The sequence below is a fragment of the Xiphophorus maculatus genome, chromosome 5 (assembly GCF_002775205.1).
Source record: "Xiphophorus maculatus strain JP 163 A chromosome 5, X_maculatus-5.0-male, whole genome shotgun sequence".
NCBI classification, from domain to species: domain Eukaryota; kingdom Metazoa; phylum Chordata; class Actinopteri; order Cyprinodontiformes; family Poeciliidae; genus Xiphophorus; species Xiphophorus maculatus.
Window position 1 is genome coordinate 29,031,247 of NC_036447.1, and position 14,313 is coordinate 29,045,559.

Here is a 14,313-nt window from a genome sequence, read left to right on the forward strand (position 1 = left end):
CAGATTTATCTACATATCTACCTATCTTATCTGCTTCTACATAGCATAGACTTATCTATGTGATTCTAGATATCATAGATCTATATCTATCTATGCTTCTAGATATATTTATCTACTTCTAATTATCATACATCTTTCTATATCTATCTATCTGCTTCCAGATATAGATCCATCTATCTGCTTCTCAGTGACGTGCGGTGAGGTTCATAGCTGGTGAGGCACTGACTTAATCATCTTCAGATGTACAAATATAGACCCCCTGTTATGTTATTGTTTACGTAAGGAAATTACGCGCATGTGGACAACGCTGGAGGGCAAAAAGACTATTTCCGTTCACTCAATCAAACTTGGACATGTAGATATTATTCATTTCGTGCTGTGCTCCACAGCGAAGGGGAAACCCGTTAAAGTACAACTCAAAACCACGTCTTTTGTCACTCTCTGTATCAGCGCAGCTACGCGCAGACTCGTTGCCATAGCAACTGACAACAACGCCACAATAAAAAACACTCAAATATTTCCCACGCAAAAAGCAGAGCATTCAGTCTGTTGCAGTAGTATTGTTTTAGTATTATTTTGCGATTATTAATTAATTGCTGTGGTAAGAGGAGAAAACTATAAATATATCGCTGCACTTGACTTTACTGTATGGCTAGCTCCATGGCTAGCTCGCTTACAGTATCTTACTCTGCAGTTGTGGAATCACAATGTCTGGGATCATGAGCGCCCCCTGCCATGAGGCAAGAGAACTGCCTGCCTCACCTCGAATCTGTTCTCTGCCGTTTTTGATCGCTCTTCAGCACATGAAACACGTCACTCACACAATTGGTGACAAAAAAAAAACACTGTACATTATATACATAAGCTAAATTATGGAAAATCAGCTCATACATTAAATGTTTTCTAGCCATTTTATTGGCGACGTACAGACAGGAGGATCATGCTCTCATAGAATGGCAGCCAGTGCAGTTAGCGAGAAGTTGCGCAATCCCAGGTGAGGCTCAGCTCTCTGCTGCCTCACCTGCTGAGCTTCCGAGCATTTGAATGGGAAAATGCAGAAATTCAGCGATTTTGAAGAAACAATAATCTGAATTTTTTTTTAAGTTAAATGAAAAATAGGTATAGTACAAACCACAGGGTGAAAATAGCAATATAAATGATTTTATCATTATTATTTTTCCATGATTACAGGTGAGGCAGAGCCTCACCTGCCTCCCCTGACCGCACGTCACTGCTGCTTCTAGATATCATAGATTTATCTCTATGTATGTGCTTCTAGATATCATAGATCTATGTATGTATCTCCCTATCTGGTTCTAGATATCATATGTCTATCTATCGTAGATCTATCTATACGTTTCTAGATTTTATAGGTATATCTATCTGCTTCTATATAGCATATATCTATCTATGTGCTTTTAGATATCATAGATCTATATGAATCTATATAGATCAATGAACGGGTTTTCCTGATCTCGGTGCGGCCGCGCGCAGCAACTCCCACGCCTCATGTTTTTTAATGGCGTCTCTCGCGTGAACAAACATATTCACGCGTGATTCTAATTACGTTTCTTATTTAGTGGAAACGCCGCAGTAGCAAAATTGTGTTTTCTCCACATTAGCTGAACATCAACGTCGTTTTGTAATGGAAATACAAATACCCATGCTCCCTGAAAGCTACCTATAATGAAACAAAAAAATATTTGACACTGTTGCACATCCACGGCTCACTCACCATTTAAACACCAGAGGAAAATGAAACGAATAGCTAAAAAGCCCCGTTAGATTCTGAAACTCTCAGCAGATACAGCACTCCACGATAAAAAAACAAAAACAAAACAAAACAAAAAAACACCATAAACACACACACGCACACACACACACATTCTCTCTTTCTCCCCCCCCCCCACACACACACAGAGTAAAGCTGCTGAGATCAGCAGGGACGGATTCCCTCCCAGCTGCTCTCTCTTCAACACATGCTGCCTTTACTCAGTCCAGCAGCAGCAGCAGCAGCAGCAGCAGCAGCTGATGAAAACAAGAGGATCTGGTTCTGGGGATCACTTGACAGCAGCTGCTACCCACCATGAAGGTAGCAGCGTTACTGTAAACATGCTCGTGGCCCTTTAAAGCTTTCAGAGTCTGGTGGGCGGAAAATGGTCCATCTGCAGCTGATGCTGACCACAGAGTCATCAGACTGCTCCTCGTAAAAGTTGGTAAAAGTAAGATATTGACAGAAACCGGTGACTCCAGTGATGATCATCTCTGCTGCAGCTTTGTGGGCTTTGGAGTTCCTTTATTTTTTTAAAAAAGAGAAAACTCTTCTAGCAATTAAAATTTGCATTATTCTTAAATTGTTGCTCTGATTGCAGATTTGGTTAAATTTAGTTAAGTAGCTATTTTATTGAAACCTCCTGACCAAGAAACACACATCTACCTCTACCTCTGCGCCCTGTCATATTTATACCACAGGGAGATGAAAAACTATAGATTATTAAACAGCAGACCGGTCTGATCAACTGAACAGGCGACTGTTAGTCTTTCTATAAGAAACTGTAGGAATGCTGCCAATTGTGGGACCAGTGGCTCAAATAAAAATAATTTATTTGTTTAATTAGAAGTTGGATTTTTCAGAAATTGTGCTGCTGGACTGAGTAAAGGCAGCATGTGTTGAAGAGAGAGCAGCTGGGAGGGAATCCATCCCTGCTGATCTCAGCAGCTTTACTCTGTGTGTGTGGGTGAGAGAGAGAAAGCATAGGCGTAAATCCTGGGGGGGTCCGGACCCCCCCAATCTGGGAAAAGTCTAGAATTGTCCCCCCCAAAGAAATCGTGAAAGAAACCCTTGTATTTAAACAATATTAATATAAAAAAGGTAATAGAAACAAAGAAAGAAATAATTCTGCCATTCATCTTAGAAAAAAATAAGAATTAATTTTTAGCTCCCCCCCCCACACACACACACTCACACACTATTGTCAGAACAATGGTTCAGTCCAAAGTGTAGGAGCAACAGCAGCCTGCTGAACGCCACAAGCTCCGTTAGAGCCGCTGGAGTGAGGAGCTAGCTGTTAGCTTTGGCTCTGCAGCACAAACCAAAAAAACCCCTCCAGCAAGTAAATACTTAAAGCAAAAGACATGTTACACATTTTATTTGCTTTCACTGCTCAATAGGAAGAAACACATTGACAATAAAAATCAGTCCACAGTTCGTCATTTCCTTACTTTGGCTGAATCATGATAAACTGCCACCTTATGCCTTGGAAATCAAAACTAGCAAAACTGGCTACATGGCTTTCATAGACTGAGCTCCTTTTTCTGTCGAAGGTAGCCAGTATTTCAATTATATTTAGCTCTCTAACTTTTCTTAATAAGAAGAGTTTGAAACGGGATGGAGCGGCTGACACTAGCCGACCAATAGCCGACAGCTCTGTATGGAGCCGAGAGCAGAGGGCAGAGCTGGCAGTTACACAAAATAAAGTATGCCTTTATTTCTTACCATCTTCAACGTGGAGCCTTTAAAACCACAAAATAAAATCTGAATATTTGTCTAGAAAACTCTGGTGCTGACCTTTAAGTTTAAGTTATGATACTTCCCAGATATTCAATTTCTACATATTTACAGGTTCTCAGCCATCCAGGATAAGAACCTTTCCTCTTCCCCCCCAAAACAAACAATATAAAGAAAAAGTTTAAAGCAACTTAAGTTATCATTTAAATAACACATGGCTTGTATTGAGAACCACTGCAAGGAATCAATATTTATGAGGAATTTTATTAAGTGGAGTTACTTATTAAAACTTGTTCTTATTTAGAGCCTTACGTTTTTGTAAAGGTGAAGCAGAGATTAGATCTGTGACACTGAACCAAACTCATATCTAAGCAACATTTGAATCTTAGTTTGACTTCTATGTCTATGGGTCTCAACAGGTTGTTTCCTGAGAAAAACACTTTTGTTATTCACTGCTACTTACAAGTCATTTTTGATGGTGCATCTTGAACACACACAAAAAAATTAAACCACATTTTACTGTAATTTTCACGAACCCCACCAAATTGCTCTTAAAAAATTTCCCTGTTTATGGTCCCCCCAATAATGAGATGCGATTTACGCCCTTGAGGGAAAGAGAGAATGTGTGTGTGTTTATGGTGGGTTTTTTTTTACTGTCAAAGATAAATTTAAGGCTTTACACGACTTTTACTGAGCATATTTGTCTATGGTGCTAAATGCTGTAGCTACTATAAGTTATACGTCATTTAAGTCATGCTAATCCACTTCATCAAACCAAGACTCAATAGTTTTTGGAGTTCTTTTTTCTTTCTGTTTTCAGGTCACTCAAAATATCAGAAAAGTTTCTGAAGTGTTCATCCGGGGTTTCCTCTCATTGTTCAACAGCATTAAAATCTGTGGCTGAGATTCTAAACAGAAACAGATTCCAGGGACCTTTCAGTCTCGTACCTGTTGTCTGACCTCTGTCCTGCAGAGTCCTTCTCTGCTCCTCATCTTCATCCTCCTCGTCTTCGATAAGCCGAGTCTCTGGCATCTTCTGGTGTTGAAACAAAGTCGAATAGAAAACAGATCAAATTAAAGGAAACTGTTTCAGTGTGAGAGCAGCAATCAGGTCCTCCATTAACTCAGTAACACATGTTCTCCATTCTGTACCTCTGGCTTGTCCTGGCCATGGCAGTGGGGTGTGTGAGAGTGCTAGTGTGTGTGTGTGGGCATGTTCGTGTGGGACGGAGGGGGAGGGCAGGGAGCCCAGTCCACTGATCCTGGATGAGTGGGAATGTGCAAAGTCAGAGGGTGATTGGCCACAGATCAGTTTAACCCTTTAACATCAGGCTTAGGGATGGCTTCCTCTCTCACATTCAGACAAAAGATAATGTATTTCAATACATTATCGAGAAATGCATTGAAATAGTATATTTTTGTGTGGAGAATGATTTAGTTTGATGATGTCAAATTAAATGATCATTTCACATGTGGATCTAATGTTTCCAGTGAGCTCAATCATCATTAATCTTGTTTGTTTATTGCGTCAACATTATTCTGTCCTGTAAATTAGAATCATTTGTGTTTCCTGAAACAGAATAAAATGTGACAGCGTATTACTAGGGCCATTGTAGACATAAAAAACATAGGAGCAAATTTCCGCCAAAAAACCAAAACAAAACAGAAATTTTGAGAAATTTTCAGAAATTACTAGAAAAAAAGGTGGGACATTTCTGAGGTTCAAAAGTCACAAGCTTTTGACCTTTTGAAACTGTCGTAAAAAAAATAGCTTGGAGATGTAAGGGTCAGGTATGGAGAACTACCTGATGCTAACATCCTGTTAGCTTCAGGTGAGCAGCCAGCTGGACTAGCTATTCCCAGATAAATGTGTTGTCAGAAAACAGGTTTACAGGACAGGCACTTTATATGACTTAAAAGGATTTTTAAAAATCATCAAATCTAATTGAACATTTTATGTGGCTTAAGTAGTTTAGCAGCGGCTACAGGAACCACTCTGAAAGGGTTCTGTACTTTCTTTTGATTAATAAAACATATGGCAAATTTTACTAGCTGGGTTTAAAACGCTATTCTTCATCACAAGAGTCATATTTGCGTAAGAAGATAAATTCATTAAAGTAATCTTACAATTAGTTGGATTTAAGCAAAGTTCGGCACATTTTAAAAAAAAAGTTTCAGACTTAAATTACTTTTAGTTGTTGCATATATCTACCACTGGAGGTCGCTACAGACTCACTCTTGACCATCTTACTCGCACGTCTTTCACTAAAATCTAATCCAGTTCAGCACAAACTGAGACTCCAGTCTAGTGAAATGTTTGAAGATTATTGACAATTTTTGCTTCCTCTTGTTGAACAACAAATTCTACAAACATGAGCAAGATAACTTAAAATGGGAATTTTCCCAGTTTAACATAATGTCAAATAAATATTTCATGCCATTCATGTGGTTTTAGTATTTAATGAATTGAGTATTAAATATTATGTCTCAGATCTGTTTTTAATTACTCCACCTTTCTTTAAAAAAAATGGCCTGAGTCTTTTTTTTTTTTTTGCCAAAAGTGATTTTGGAGAGAAAAACAACCTCCCCCTTTTCATTACCAAAAGACTATTTAGGCAAAAATAAAAATAAATACAATTCTGGCAAGAAATTATCTACACTATCATTTTAGGAAGATGAGGATCTGACTCATTATTAAAGTTCTCACACCAAAAACTCACAGCATGAAAACATGAAGTTTTCTGTTTTACGCTCCAATATTTTCTTAGATCATGTTTGAACTTTATCTCAATTAATGCAAGCATTGTAGTGTAAAATGAGTCAAATTTCTCCGGATAACCAGCTGTAGCGTGGATCCAGTGGATTTGTCGGTGTCGTGAGGCTGGTTGTGAAACCAGAAGCGCTCCATCTGAGGTGGAACTGGGTCTGCGGGTGGGAGGAGCCTCCGCATAAAGGATTTACTGGGGGTTTCACCTACGGCGCGCGCTCTAAGAAGCTTCCCTGTGTGTTGGTTGCTATTAGTGAAGTGGCCCCCCGCGTGCGGCGGGACGTGGAATAAAACACGGATATTTAATCTCCAGAAGACGCGCTGAGAGGGTCTCTGTTTATAGAAAGGCGCCACGGGGCGACGCCGTTCACAGCGTCTGACGACGGTAAGAAAGGAGCAAACTGTCCTCCTCCTCACCCAGTTTAACTCGTACGCTAACTTCAGACCTGACGGACACACCTGTTCTAGTTTTCTCGGGACAGTTGCGGACTCCGTGACTGACGGGTGCGGGTTGGGTGGAGAGGTGGGAACTCTCCAAACTGGCGCTGCTGGTGTTGCGTTGGGCTTGCTGTTTGGGGAATATCCAGCGTAACACTAACACACACAAAACCCGACTTGTGTTACATGTTTAGAAAGTTACAGAAGTGAAAACCTCTGGTTCCTGTTTGGCTCCTGGTTGGAAACATGGAGACTTATCAGGGCCAGGCAGATGGAGTTACATTCACTTTGGCAGCCAATAAACCGAGCAGTCCCTGCGTCACGCAACGACGCGTTTCTAGAGCGCAGCCGTGTTGTGCATTTTTATAAGATGTATAAATGTGTATAAGAAAACATCACAGCCAAGATTATGGCAAAGAGATGAGGAGCAGCTTGTTGTGACTGAGCTGTTAGGAGGAGCTCAGGGAGACACGGTGCTGCAGGTGTTGGGTTACCTGCAAGCGTTATCAATCTTTAATGGCTGGCCATGGAGCCATTGCTGTGTGTGTGTGTGTGTGTGTGCGCGCGTTTGTTTCTAATACCTTGTGGGGACCATTTTCCTGACATATACTACGTTGTGGGGACACACTGCTCTTTGAGGGGACTGAAGCCTGGTCCCCACAAGGGGAAACGCTGTTTTTGGGTCAGGGGTCAGATTTAGGACTAAGGTATGAATTGAGTTTTAGTTAGGGTTAGGGTTAGATATGTAATGGATAGGGTAAGGGTAAAGGTAAGGTTTAGGCTGTAGAAATGAATGGAAGTCAATGGAAAGTCCCAGCAAAGATAGCTGCGCAAACGTGTGTGTGTTTCACAATCACCTGTTTTCGGCAGTGGATGCATTATTAGTGTGTTGTTCAGGTTTCTTGTTTATCTACAGGTTCTGACTAGGTGTGAGTTTGTATTTCTGTAGTTTTATACAGAAAATGTACCATCTCTAAAATTATTATGTATAATTTAAAGTGCACTTCAAAGTGCACTTTAAATTGTAAAGTGCAATTTATTATTTAAAAATGTTTTTAATAGAATTAGCCAGATACTTAAAGATGCAGTATGCAACATTTCTAAAAAAATATATTTTTTACATGTAGCTCTGGAAAAAAATTAAGAGACCACTTAAGATGATCAGTTTCTCTGATTTTTACTCTTTGTAGAAAAATGTTTGAGTAAAATGAACATTGTTAAAATGCTTTAAAAAAGACATCAGTTTGATTATTTCATGCTTTTTTTGCCCAAAAGTGGCACAAGGCTTTTATTAAGGGCAAGAAACGACGACACATTGAATCCATCTTTGGGACAAAATGTTGTTTATTGTTTCTTTTCGTAACTAAAAGACTAACTTATAGCCTTCTAGACACAGCAACTTTGATTCTGAAACACAGCCTTTTAGATTAATAAGTCTTGTTTTGTGTATATGTATACAAGATTACGTCTTTGAACTCATATCATATATGAGCTTATGTAGCTTCATCGCTAGTTTCGTTCCGAGAGGTCATGTTCTTCCTTCAAAGAGAAGCACTGTTGGGATTTCCACCTAACATTTTCACATGCAGAATACTTTTTGCAGCACTGTGAAAAGCATTCAGTAAATTAGAATATTAATAAAAAGTTCATTCATTTTAATAACTCAGTGAAAATCATGATGTAGATTAATTCCACATGGCGAATTATGATCATTTTCTGCTTCCAGCTGAAGAAAACATGACATTTAAGATTAAAACGTTACATTAAACATTAGAACAATCATTTTAATACAGGAATGTGGGTTTAATAAAATGCATATTTAATACCTGATTAAAGGTTGTTAATTTTTAAGGTTATTTTAATCGGACAAGGGAGCCTGATTGGATTATTGAGTACAACTGCATGTCTGGTCAACATTTATTACACTGACATGTTTATCTTTTCCTTTATTGTTTCTTTTTGTGGTCAAGAGAAAAAGTGTGCAGTTTTCATACTCCAAGGTCAGACTTGATTAGCTTAATTAGTGACTGAATTATCAGAGAGAATATGAGCGTTGGAGAGTAAATTTGTTTGCAGTCCTGCTGGTTACAGGAAATCAACTGTGGTGGGATCAGAGGGGGGGGGGGGGGTTCCTATTCGCTGTTTGTTGTCGGTAGCGACCGTCTGGACGATCAGCAAGCTGATCAGGAGACGCTGTAGAGAGCGATCACTCATTTTACGCTTCCCTCTGAGTTTTGACGGTCTCTGGTGAGCGAGAGCCCACAATGTTTCCTCATGAAAGCAAAGCTGTCAGCCACACCTCACAGCCTTCTCATGGCATGGAGTTACCATGGAGATAATTTACTTATTATCTGAATAACCAAGTGGAGTTTGGATCATGGTTACACCAACAAGAAGTAAAAATATTCTTTGTTGCTCCATGTTCTAAATGTCAAACTTGGATCAATTCATATCAACAACAACAACAACAAAAAAAAAAAACAGTTGGTCTCTGCAAACATTTACATTAGACATCTGCACACTCACACACACCCCTACACACACACACACACACACACACACCCACACACACGCACACACCATGGCTGTCACAATAACTAATTTTGCTGGACAATAAATTGCCCCAGAAGTTATTGTGATGAATCATAATATTGTCATTGTAAGACCATTTTTAACTAATATAATCATGGCATATGATCTCAAAGATCAAAAATGATTCAGAAGTTACTACAATAAACAATAATATTGTTGTTTTGAGACCATTTTCAAGTAATAATGGCATAGCAATCAAGTAATGTCATAATAATGCAAGAACACATTCTCAAAGATCAAGGAACTTTAAATTCTTATGAACATTTAACACTGGAACTTGAAGAAATAAAAACACATAAATAAATAAACAAAACGACAGATGAGATGAATTTTGAAGCCTCTGTAAACAAAATTTTAAAAAGGGCTCGTTGTGAGCAAAGCACCAGAATTAAGGCTTTAGTCTTCCAGTTTTTGATAGAAAGGAGAAAAGAAAAACAACAAATCATGCAAATGTAAATTATTGAGCTGCTTTAAATTGATCATTCGATTAACTGATTTATTGCTTATTGAGGCAGGTCTAGGAACATGTTAACTTTACTCTGCAGCATCTTTTCTGTTTAACTTGTTCCAACACAATATCGGAACACTTCCGTTAAGAAATCTCCATCCCAGCCTGATGTCTGCCGTTCACAGTTGGTCTGTCTGCCTGTTGTCTGTCATCCAGTTCGGACAATGCAAACTTGATCAAATTGGAGGAAGGAGAGGAATGCGTAGCAGATCAATCATCATGTCATTTTTAGGAATGGAAGTTCACATAAAGAAGCTCTATTTGTCTGATAAAAACGCCTCACACAAATTTGATTCAATGTTCTCCTTCTGGTCACAAGTTAGGAGCTGGAATTTATTTGCTTCAGTTCGGCCGTTTTGTGTTCCTGTTTTATGAATGAGACAATAAAAGCCTGGAAATGCAGTTTTATTTAAAAATATTTACATGATTTCTTTTTTTTTTTTTTTACAGCTTTCAACTGTTTTCCATTGAGACTTTATGTGTCATGGTGTTAGGTGGTGTATGAACCGGAATGCAGACAGGTTGAGGCGGCGAGAGTATGTGAATTATTTGAGAGAGACGGAGAGAGAGAGAGGGAGAGATGCGCAGAACTTTGTTGATATTCCGTTAATGTTGAAAAAACACAATTTCGCTATTGAAGTGTTTCCATTAAATAAGAAATGCTATTAAAATCACACGTGAATAAGTTTGTTCATGCGATGAGTGGCTACATGCCGTGTCATCGTCCTCCTACCACTTCCTGTCGTCTTCTTCACCTTTTCCACCAGAAGTAACATCTGGTCGTTGTGTGATGTGAAAAAACTGTTTCCATCGAAGTTTTGCAAATTTCGACAGTTGAAAAACCACCTCATTCGAGCACGAAAGCTTTTTATTGAAAACTTTAGTTTTTTTAAATTTCCCTGTTTCCACTAAATTTTCATAAGCAAATTTACTTCTGTAAATCCAATTTGCGCCCTTTTTACGGTCAATGGAAACGCATCTAGAGAGAGAGAAAACATGGGAGCTAGGAGGATTAAGCACTAACAGAGGAGGTACGAAAACAAGTCTGATAAACATAAAACTACAATAATTAAGAGGACTGAACTAAAACAGAAGCGAGGCTAATCTGATCACAATAAGATGAGCTGAAGCAAATGAACAAAACTAAAATCCAGATTTGTTGGGATCCCGACATTATGTGTGCAACCAACAGAAAGTAGTGCAGAATTGCAGAAACGATGGTTTCTCACAACGCTTTCCAAATAAAAATCTAAAAAAACATGGAATGCATTTGTTTTTATCCCAGTTTACTGTGGGGAAAATTGGACAATACATCTATGTAAACCCCGAAAATACAGAATGTGCACCTGGTACACTTCAAAGTGTACCATATATCCCTCCAGATATATTTCATCTGGAGGTATGAAATATATGCACTTCATATTATTTGTAAAGTAAATAAAAAATTATTTAGCTTGTTAATCCCTCTAAGTTTATGCCTTGATTTGTACATGAAATATGACAAAATATGATAAAATCTGTCAGATGACAGGTGCTGGGGTGTGTGTGTGTGTGTGTGAAGCCCTGAAAAAGGCATAGCTTTGTCCCATGTTTGGGATTAACTCGAACTTTGTCGCCCACTTTACCAACACTGGCCCTGCTTTAGAAGCTGGATTTGGCTGAATCTCAGGAGTTCAGGCTGACTTTCAACCAATTCCTTCGTATTAATGGATCAGAATGGCTGGCACGGCTCTGTTCAGCTGATCTCTCTGATGAAGGTCAGGTTCAGGATCAACAAGTTAAAGCTCACATGATCGCAGGTCCTTCCAGATTGATTCTGAAGGGTCTTTAAAGCGGTGCTATTTTGTAAAATCCTCTTTTTTGAGCTTTACATAACGTTATAACAGAAATAGATGTCTGAAGTCCTTCAGGATTTTCTGCAATTAATAAGTATAAATGTTCTGAATCCTCCATCACACTGCCACCTTTGTGTAAAATCCTGTTCGTTTTTTTACCAGATGTAAGAAAAAAGTTCTGAACACCTGAAGGAGTGTAGTAAGGGGTTTTTCTAGGTTTGGTTCAGTTGTGGATAACGGCTCTGTTTGTGGTTCTGGAGTCTGAAAGCCTTATGGACTTCTCTGTAGCATTTTACAAGTTGGTTTAGTTATCTTTTTTTCTTTTGTGAATGAAATCATTTTAAAACTCAAGTTTGTATTTATCCAGGTTATGTTTGTCTGATATTGATTTGGTAAATCAAAAACATTTAGGAATCCTATGTTATAACCTTTAAAAAGCTGCAATGTTTGCTTGGTTTGGCATCAAACCCCAGAAAAATCAGCTTCTTATTGCTTTCATCTCCCAGATAAAGAGAGTAATGCTTGGTATTCTCCGCTTTCCACATGCAAACAGGGCTGCGTTATCAGCAGGAGGGGCGATGCAAACGAGACACAAAGGAAGCAGCAGGAGCAGAGATAGGATATACCTGCACACAAAAACACACCTTATCGCTGACAGTGGGTCATTGTATCGTACCATTACAGACTGCAGCCTTGCCAAGGCAACATGAAAGTGCAGTGGGAATGATGTCAGCGGCCAGCACTGTGGCGGTTTGACACCAGACGCTCAGAGAATGGAGCTGTTGTTCAAAAACGAGGCATGATGTCAATGAAGCGCTTCTGTATGACGGCGTATTTGGAACAAATGTAGAGAGAAAGAAAGGAGCGAATTTCAACTGGAAAACTCAGAAATTCTGAAGATTAATCTCAGAAGTTTTCTAAAAAAAAAAAAAAAAAACACGCTGGAAATTTCAATAGTGAAAGATTTTCGACTTTTGAATCTCAGAAATATCCCTGTTTGGTTTTGAAAATTTGAGTTTAATCTAACTCAAATTAGAGTTATAAATTTACTTCTTTTTTTAAACCTACAATGACCCTAATAGGTCTTCTTTGAGTTTAATAATCACATTCGTTGAGCTGCTGATGTTTGATCCAGTGTGCATCTAAATATCTAAAAGCTGCAGATGCATCATAGAAATTCTCAGGACTTTAAATTATAAAATCTTTGATGGTCAGGAAATGAATCTTTAGTTTATATTAAGCTTAAAAGTTACAGGAGAAAAAATAACGTTGTGCAACAAAGTTGGGCTCTGCGATGGACTGGCGACCTGTCCAGGGTTTACCGCGCCTCTCGCCCGAAACGTTCGCTGGAAATAAGCACAGCAGCCCTCCTGACCCCACTAGGGACAAGGGTGTTAGAAAATGGATGGATGGAACAATGTTTGGCTAATGTAACTATTAATAATGATATGATTGAGAATTATATGATCACTTAAAAACAAAAAAGAGTTCAGACTTTTTATTCAGAATTCTGACTTTAATCTTCTGAGATCAAAAGTCAGAATTCTGTGTAAAGTGAGAATTGTGACAAAAAGTTCAAATTATGAAAAAAAGTCAATTCTGAGGAAAAGAAAGTCAGAATTAAGAGAAAAGGGGTTGGAATTGTGGAAGAAGTAAAAAGCCCTAATCCTCTTCTGTATAATTATGATTAATAAAATGTCTGATAATTTCATCTTTTTTTAGCATTTTTCTTAAACACATAAATGGCATAAATCTTTTTTTTTGAAAGCACAAAGCAGACATTCTCGACCTTTTTATTTTACAATGATTATTTTACAAGATTACAGCACCCAATTAACAGCCACCCAGTCTGATTTACAAGCACAAAATATTTCTGAGTGGAATTTGTGCCCATGCCCTCCTGATTAAGAGGAACTACGAGCCAAACACATTCAGCCTCTGTCAGGTTCTAATGCTGCAGGTGAAGGAGTGAATCTGACACCAAACTCTGCACACATACCAGATATTTACATACACTGTGTAATAAACACCAAGATATTTTTTGTCACTGTCTGAAGTTAACTCAAACCACACTTTTCTTATTTTAGCTTAGTTAGAATTAGTTCTATTTGCTAAATGCCAGATTCATTTTGTAGAGATTTTTTTTGTAATATTCCTTGAATTCAATAGCTTACATACATTTGGTCATGACAGTATTTTAAACTATATTATTTGGGCCAAACCTTTTGGGTTTCCTTCCTCAAGAGTCCATTTTGTTGGCCGCCTCACTCACACACACCTTTTCAGATCTTCTCACAACTTCTCCAGAGGACTCAGATGAGTGTTTGTGATGGCCACACCAAAACATTAACCCTGTTATCCTGAAGCCACTTTGTAACCACTTCGGCTCAATGCTGAGGGTTATTGACCGACCAATCTGGGTTCTATCTTCACAAGGACTTTGCATTGACTTCCATTCATTTTTCATTCATTCCTATATGCTAACTCTGACCCTTACCCTAAACATAACTTAAAATCAATTCACACCTTTGTCCTAAATCTTTCCCCCAAATCAAAATCACACACACGCCTTCCCCCACACACACACGCCCACGTGCGCATATACACCCACAGGCTTGTGCACGCCCAGGTTAGGGATGACATGACAGCATTTGTGATTTGCAAG

At 38.6% G+C, this 14,313-nt stretch overlaps 1 protein-coding gene across 1 annotated transcript in view; it reads left to right on the forward strand.

The window, feature by feature from the left end:
* Positions 1-6,451: 6,451 nt before the first annotated feature.
* Positions 6,452-14,313, forward strand: part of fam160a1 (family with sequence similarity 160 member A1) — a 34,097-nt gene continuing 26,235 nt past the window's right edge. The window contains exon 1 of the mRNA XM_005809403.3: positions 6,452-6,660. The gene's annotated coding sequence lies outside the window, so the exon portion shown is untranslated. The remainder of the gene's footprint in view (positions 6,661-14,313) is intronic.